At 43.4% G+C, this 6,286-nt stretch overlaps 1 long non-coding RNA gene across 2 annotated transcripts in view; it reads left to right on the top strand.

Annotated features, from left to right (window-relative positions):
* The first annotated feature begins 3,718 nt into the window (after positions 1 to 3,718).
* LOC110314562 overlaps positions 3,719 to 6,286 on the top strand; it is a 44,374-nt gene continuing 41,806 nt past the window's right edge. For both annotated transcript variants that reach the window (XR_003843029.1, XR_003843028.1), the window contains exon 1: positions 3,719 to 4,008. This is a non-coding gene — a long non-coding RNA (uncharacterized LOC110314562). The remainder of the gene's footprint in view (positions 4,009 to 6,286) is intronic.

The following is a 6,286-nucleotide window of genomic DNA, read 5'->3' as shown; positions in this document are numbered from 1 at the left end:
GATATAGCTGTCTCCTGAGAGCTCTGCCAGTGCCTGATAAATACAGAAGTTGATACTCACAGCCAACCATTGGACTGAGCACAGGGTCCCCAATGAAGGAGCTAGAGAAAGGACCGAAGGAGCTGAAGGGGTTTGCAGCCCCAATAGGAGGAACAACAATATGAACTAACCAGTACCCCCAAAACTCCCTGGGACTAAGCCACCCACCAAAGAAAACACATGGTGGGACCCATGGTTCTATATGTAGCAGAGGATGGCCTTGTTAGACATCCACGGGAAGAGAGGACCTTGGTCCTGTGAAGGCTCTATGCCCTAGTGTAGAGGAATGCCAGGACAGGGAAGTGGGAGTGGGTGAGTTGGTGAGCAGGGGGCATGGGGGATGGGATAGGGGGTTTTCCAAGGGGAAACAGAGAGGGGATAACATTTGAAATGTACATAAAGAAAATATCTAATAAAAAATAGGAAAGAGTCTCTGAGGTCTCTCCGAACTGGGTTCTCACATTCTCCCTTGCCTGGATACCCTGAGAAAATGATTTAATCTTTTGGAACCTTAGTTTCTTTATCTAAGAAATGGAAACCTCATAACGGCTGGAGATTATATGAAACCATACACACAGTGCATATACAAAAGTGCCCAGTACTTTTTGGTTCATTGTACTCTTATTGCCTCAGTAATTTTCTTTATGGCACCCCTAAGTGAAAAGAACTGTGTCACATGTGTGTTTATTGAGCAATTAGGTGTTAAAAAATGGTAACAGGGCTAGTTTATGAGCTGTGTGTTTCCCTCAAAAATTTAAAATATCTTACAATAACCTTGTGAGTTGTCTGTCACCCTGGGGTATGTTGGTGACCAGTTTAAAAATAAAAAAATTGCTGGGAACACATTTCTCATTAATTACAGACTGGTTGTTACTGGGAGGTGTTTATTATTATCATTGTCTATTATTATCATTAGAGAAAGTGGTTCTTTAGAAGTTTAATTTCTATATGAACAGTCAAGAAAATTTCATAAGTAATGCAGTGTCATTTTCTAGGTTTGCTCCTCCTACCCGGTGTCAGCCATTGATCGCAAGTCATTGTTTTTTTAAAAAAAAAAAAAAAAGATTTCATGTACTAGACAGACACACTTTCCTTTCCTGTGCCTATAAAACCACTTGGAGGCTGAGGCTGGAGGATCACATTTATATTTCTTATGTATTATATTCAATTTATATATTATTCAGAATCGTATTGTTCACGACTTGACTGGGCTACAGGCTGAGTTCTGAACCATCGTGGGCAACTTAGACCCTGTTTCAAAAAGTAGAGGTAAAAGGACGTCTAGAAAGGTACTCAGTGATAGACTACTTGCCTAGTGTCTATGATGCTCTGGGGTCAAGCTTCAGTACCGCAGAACAAAACCAAGCAAGCAAGTTTTTCTTTAGTCTCGTTCTGGCCTCTCTCTCCTTTTCCTTTGCTTCCCCTCTCTTCCTTTCTCCAGGTCCTTCTTCTCACCCAGTATCTGAATTCTGGCTCTTACCCAAGCTCTCCTCTCAGCGAGGGGAGACCAGCTACCTAATTCAGGAAGAATGATTGCTCTGACTGTTTTGATTCTCTGTTAGGCTCATGAGTCAGCCGGAATACAGGGTGCTGTTAGCTCATTCCTGTAGGTATCCTTCCTTTCCTTAAGGACACAGAAGCAACCAGTTTAAACTGAGGCTTCAGAGGGTAACCAGAGAGGTTGAAGAGACTGAATCTTTGAAGTCGAGGCTCTTGGACGATCTCTGACTTTTTCCTAGAGGCGAGAGCTGCCTTCAGTTCTATTTGGTTTTTCAGATTTACTGAAGGGAAATATGATGTCGGAGTACTTAAAGAGGAATGAAATAGCAGACCCGTGCGTGCACTGTTGACTCTGGGCCTCCTTGGTACTGGCCGGCAGAGGTCGGGGAGCGGCTGGCTGGCTGTTAGCCCCAGCCTGAAGCGTTTGCTTTGGCCATTGGGGGAAAGAGCACTTTGTGGAAAGCCAGCCTTCCCCGCCAAGCGCCTATTTTCGTCCTGAATCTGTTGGGTCCAGCCTGAAGGTTGGCTCCAGGATCAACAGAGGCCATGGAAAATGGGATTGGATGCCTGGCAGACATCACTGTGGGCTTTGCCTTCCTGACCAGGTTATTTAGCCTGGAGCCCATGAAGGTAGGCACATTGTGGAGCTAAGGACCTTGCAGCATCAGTACCAGAAAGAACTAGTTTGCTTGCATGGTCCCTCTTTCCCAGCTGTCTGGTCTCTTAAGGTGGATGTAGAGCAAGGGCTGACAGAGAGTCTCCAAAGTATCTGAGATCTTCTAAGTGAAAGGCTCTCAAGCAAGAGGGCTAGTTGTCTTTCCCAGCTAAAAATCCAGGCCTCGTGAGATTCAGTAAGTATGTTAATGATTTTGAGAACACTCCTGGTTTCTATGTGCCTATTCGACTCTGCCTTGGTGACAGGAAAGCAATCCTATGTGTATACAACCAAAGAAGCATGCAACCCTTGCTTTGCTTTAAAAGGGGGTTATTTAAAATGTCAAAAATCATTCTCAGCTGAACAAAAATAGACAGTAGGTTAGATATGGCCTGTGAGTTCTAGTTTGCTTTATTTACTGCTCTAGAGGTCAGAACAGAAACTACGGGGTCAAACTGGGAATATTTGGCTCCAATAGAAAAGGGATAACCAGAGTTATAGGAAAATGAAATGTTTCCCAGGAAGTTACAACCACTACCTTTAAAAAAAAGATAGAAAAGATATTCAAAAGGCACTGATTAGGGATGTCATACGAAGAATCTAAGGCCTGACCAGGAACTGGTTTTCCTCTTTAAAGTCTATAGGATGGCCACCATGTCAAAATGTTTTCTCTTCTATGTATCCCTCATTTCTTACCCACTCACTTCAATGTTTATATTTGCTAGGTCTTTGTACACGAGCCACTCTTCCTTGACTAGCATGTGTTGATAATTGCTTCAACTTGTTCCTAATTTTTCATGCATCTTATTTTCTATTCAGAAACTAAAGGGTTAATGTCAAAAGGGCAAGGTTCACTGGGCAGCTGCTGCACTGTTGCCTAGCAACCCTGAGGGACAGCTTAGAATTTCTGCAGAAGCTTTTGTGGAAAGATGGTCTGATCCAACTATCAGGGCGGAGTAAAGAGCAAAGGAGATAATGTATGTTGAACCCATGATAAACCAAGAAACAGGATCTGATTCTGTCTCACAGAATGTGGGCCCTTCCTTTATGTCACTAGGGGGGAATTAAATTTGCTTGAAGAGATTTCAGCTCGTTCTGCTCCCCTCCTTTCCCTCAGTGGTTTGGTCCTGCTTTTCAGAACAGCATCCTTTCCACTAAACCTCCAGAGTGGCCTGCTCCTGTCTCACCGATTATTAGGCCTTTCTGCTTTTATTTTTCCCTGTAGTTACCTAGCTAATAACCTAGAGTGATTTGATTGTGTCTTACACTAAAGTATCCCCACTCGGTTCCCTGTTCACTGCAGTGGTTTGCTCCTATCTGCTGAGCATCAGCATCTTTCTCCTCCTGTCTCACACTAATGATTAGATACTGCGTCACTGAGCATCAGGCTTTTAGCCCCTCCCCCGGGGTCCACAGTGGTTTGATCCTACCTCATGGACTATTAGACTCTTTCTGATTCCCCCTCTAGCATCACCATTACTAATGGTATGGTCCTCAGCATCAGGTCCTTTTTGTCCCCCACTGGTCTTCTGAGCAGACTTGACGCAGCTTCATCTCATTCCCGAGGTATCCTGAGCCCCTCAGTGCCATACTTCTGCGTGAGTGCTGTGAACTGGAGCAAATGGGTTGAAAATGGCCAGAGGTTGCTCTTGGTCTCTTTAGATCTTTTATGACAAAGAAAAAAATTGAATTTCTGACCAGTTAAAATCCATTTGAGCCAGTTTAAGCTAATTATGCAGAACTGGAGCCTGAGGTCGGTAAATCCAGGAAGATGGCTGAATACTATGCTGACTCAAGTACAGACAAGGAGCCAGGTATTTATAAAAGTTGAAAGGAATCTGAGAGAAGGAAAAAAGTCTGATTAAGGAAGCAGGAAAATATAGGAAGTAGGGTTGGTAGAGGGAAGGCTCAGAAGAGGTTGGTGCAACCAGAAACAATTTTTTTTAGAGGTTGAGAGGTCATTTCTAGGAAGCAATGCAGGGTTTGGGGCTCTAAATTCAGGTATCTAGGAGGCAGTCTGGATGCTGACATCATCTGATAGGCTGGAGCCGAGACTGGGTGATTTGTGGTACAGTGATGCTGCCTGGCTCTGCAGGCCTGCTCCTTGGCCATTCTTTATATGTGTCTCACCTCAGGCTATTTGATAGTTCCAAGCCTACAAATGGCCATCTTTTCACCCCTTTAACTGAGCTGGTCATTTAAATTAGGAGGCATGGAGCCATTTTGAAGAAATAGCAAATTACAATAGGTAAGACAGGTGTGCATGAATGAGTTGATTAGAATTGAGTTGGGCCACTCACTTTCTAATTTCTGTTTCAGCAGGGTAGTTGGGGAAGTGGCAGGTTGAGAATAGTACCTCTTTTCTCATCTCTGGCATGGGTTATCCTCAGGGCTGTAGGTTGATGTAGAAAGTAGCCTATGTGGTCTGGATTTCTGTCATGTGCCTGTGTTCCTGTCCTTTGTGGGGAATGCAGTGAAAAGGTTGGGGCTGAGGCATGGAGGATGAAAACAATGATATTTTCACAGACTGCAGCATTTCTGATGCAGTGGGACAGTGGGCAGGCCTGATGACTTGATGACGACTGATGTACTGCTGCAAGATGGAGGGTGGGGTTGGAGCTGGTGCAGCTGCTAGGGGGTGCATGTGATTCTCTGGCTCCCTTCTTGGAAGCAGCAAAAGAAAGCTTTCCTAGAATGATCTAGAAACTTGGCTGCCTGGGAGGGAAGTTGATCTTTAATATAAATATATATTTGGAGAATTTGTTAGGGTTCTGTATGTTTAGGAAGGTTGCTTCAGTTAGCCACTGCCCATTTCTCTAAAGGGAGGATGGCGGCCATTTTACTGGAGGCAGCTGAATGGCCTTCTCAGGGTTGAGGTGGAAAAATTAGAAGGTTTAGAGTCAGATAACTCAGGCTTTGAGTGTCATCCCTGTTATTTGCTCTGTGAACTTTGAGTAAATTAACCTCCTAAGACTTGTTATGATATTTTATAGTCTTCCTTAGAGTTTCATGCCTTTGGTGACAAAGTAGCTGATATTCAACCTTTTTGTTTTTATTGATCTCGATTGTGTGGCAGAGATTATTTTTGTGTATGTGTATGTGCAAATAGTTTAGCCTGATACAGATAATTTCTTCCTAAATTATTTTTAATTAATGCTTTTCCACAAATGAAACCACTGGACTTTTTTGAAGATCAAAGGGAAAATTATTTACTGGAGATTTTTACAAACTATAAAGCATATATGAGAATATTTTCTGTTTTTTGATAACTTGTTGATTATTACCCAAGCAGTACTGGAGAAACCCAGTGTAAAATGTCTTCTTGTGTTACATACTCACAGACTTCTTGGATTCCAGATTCAATTCTTCCTTGATTTCACCCTGGCCCTGTGGTGACTGGAGGCTTTGTGATATGGTATGCAGCATCATGAGCCATGGGGGCCCAAGATGGGAGATACAGGAGTCAGGTAGCTGGGGAGTGTGTCAGAGATGTGGGTGTGACTGGGATGGGGTATCACAATCTGCCTTTTGGCCATAAAAATGTGGTAAACTACCTGATTTCAAGACCAGCTTTGATCACCTTGCCTGGTTCTGTCACTGGCCCTATAAAAAGCAGAATCAGGTAAAGGAACATCTAGAAGGGCAGTGATATGGGCTTCTGAGAATGTGGCTGTCCTGGTGCTGCCATTCTTGCCTGAGGGGCAGGACAGGAGGAATAGCAGAGCTTCAGTTTGAAAAAAAAATCAATGTAGTGTAGTGTTAGCCACAATATTTCCATTGGAGAATTGTTTTATGTGGTCAGAATGGGGAGCCAGGAAACGTGACCTTTTTGATGAGATCAACTAATGAATTGATGGTTACAACATGTGTGTAAGACAAGAAAAGCATGGCGAAGCTTTCTGTTGCGGTGCTCCGAGAACAAGATGGAGGACCTATGAGTCAGCATTGCTCTTCTAGTTAGATTTGAATAGGTCTTTTTCCCCAATTTTTATTAGGTATTTACTTCATTTACATTTTAAATGCTATCTCCAAAGTTCCCTATACCCTCCCTCCTGCTCCCCTACCCACCCACTCCCCCTTCTTGGCCCTGGT

Source organism: Mus pahari, chromosome X (genome assembly GCF_900095145.1).
Source record: "Mus pahari chromosome X, PAHARI_EIJ_v1.1, whole genome shotgun sequence".
NCBI lineage: Eukaryota > Metazoa > Chordata > Mammalia > Rodentia > Muridae > Mus > Mus pahari.
The sequence above is the reverse complement of the archived record's forward strand: the minus strand, read 5'-3'. Positions and strand labels throughout refer to the sequence as shown.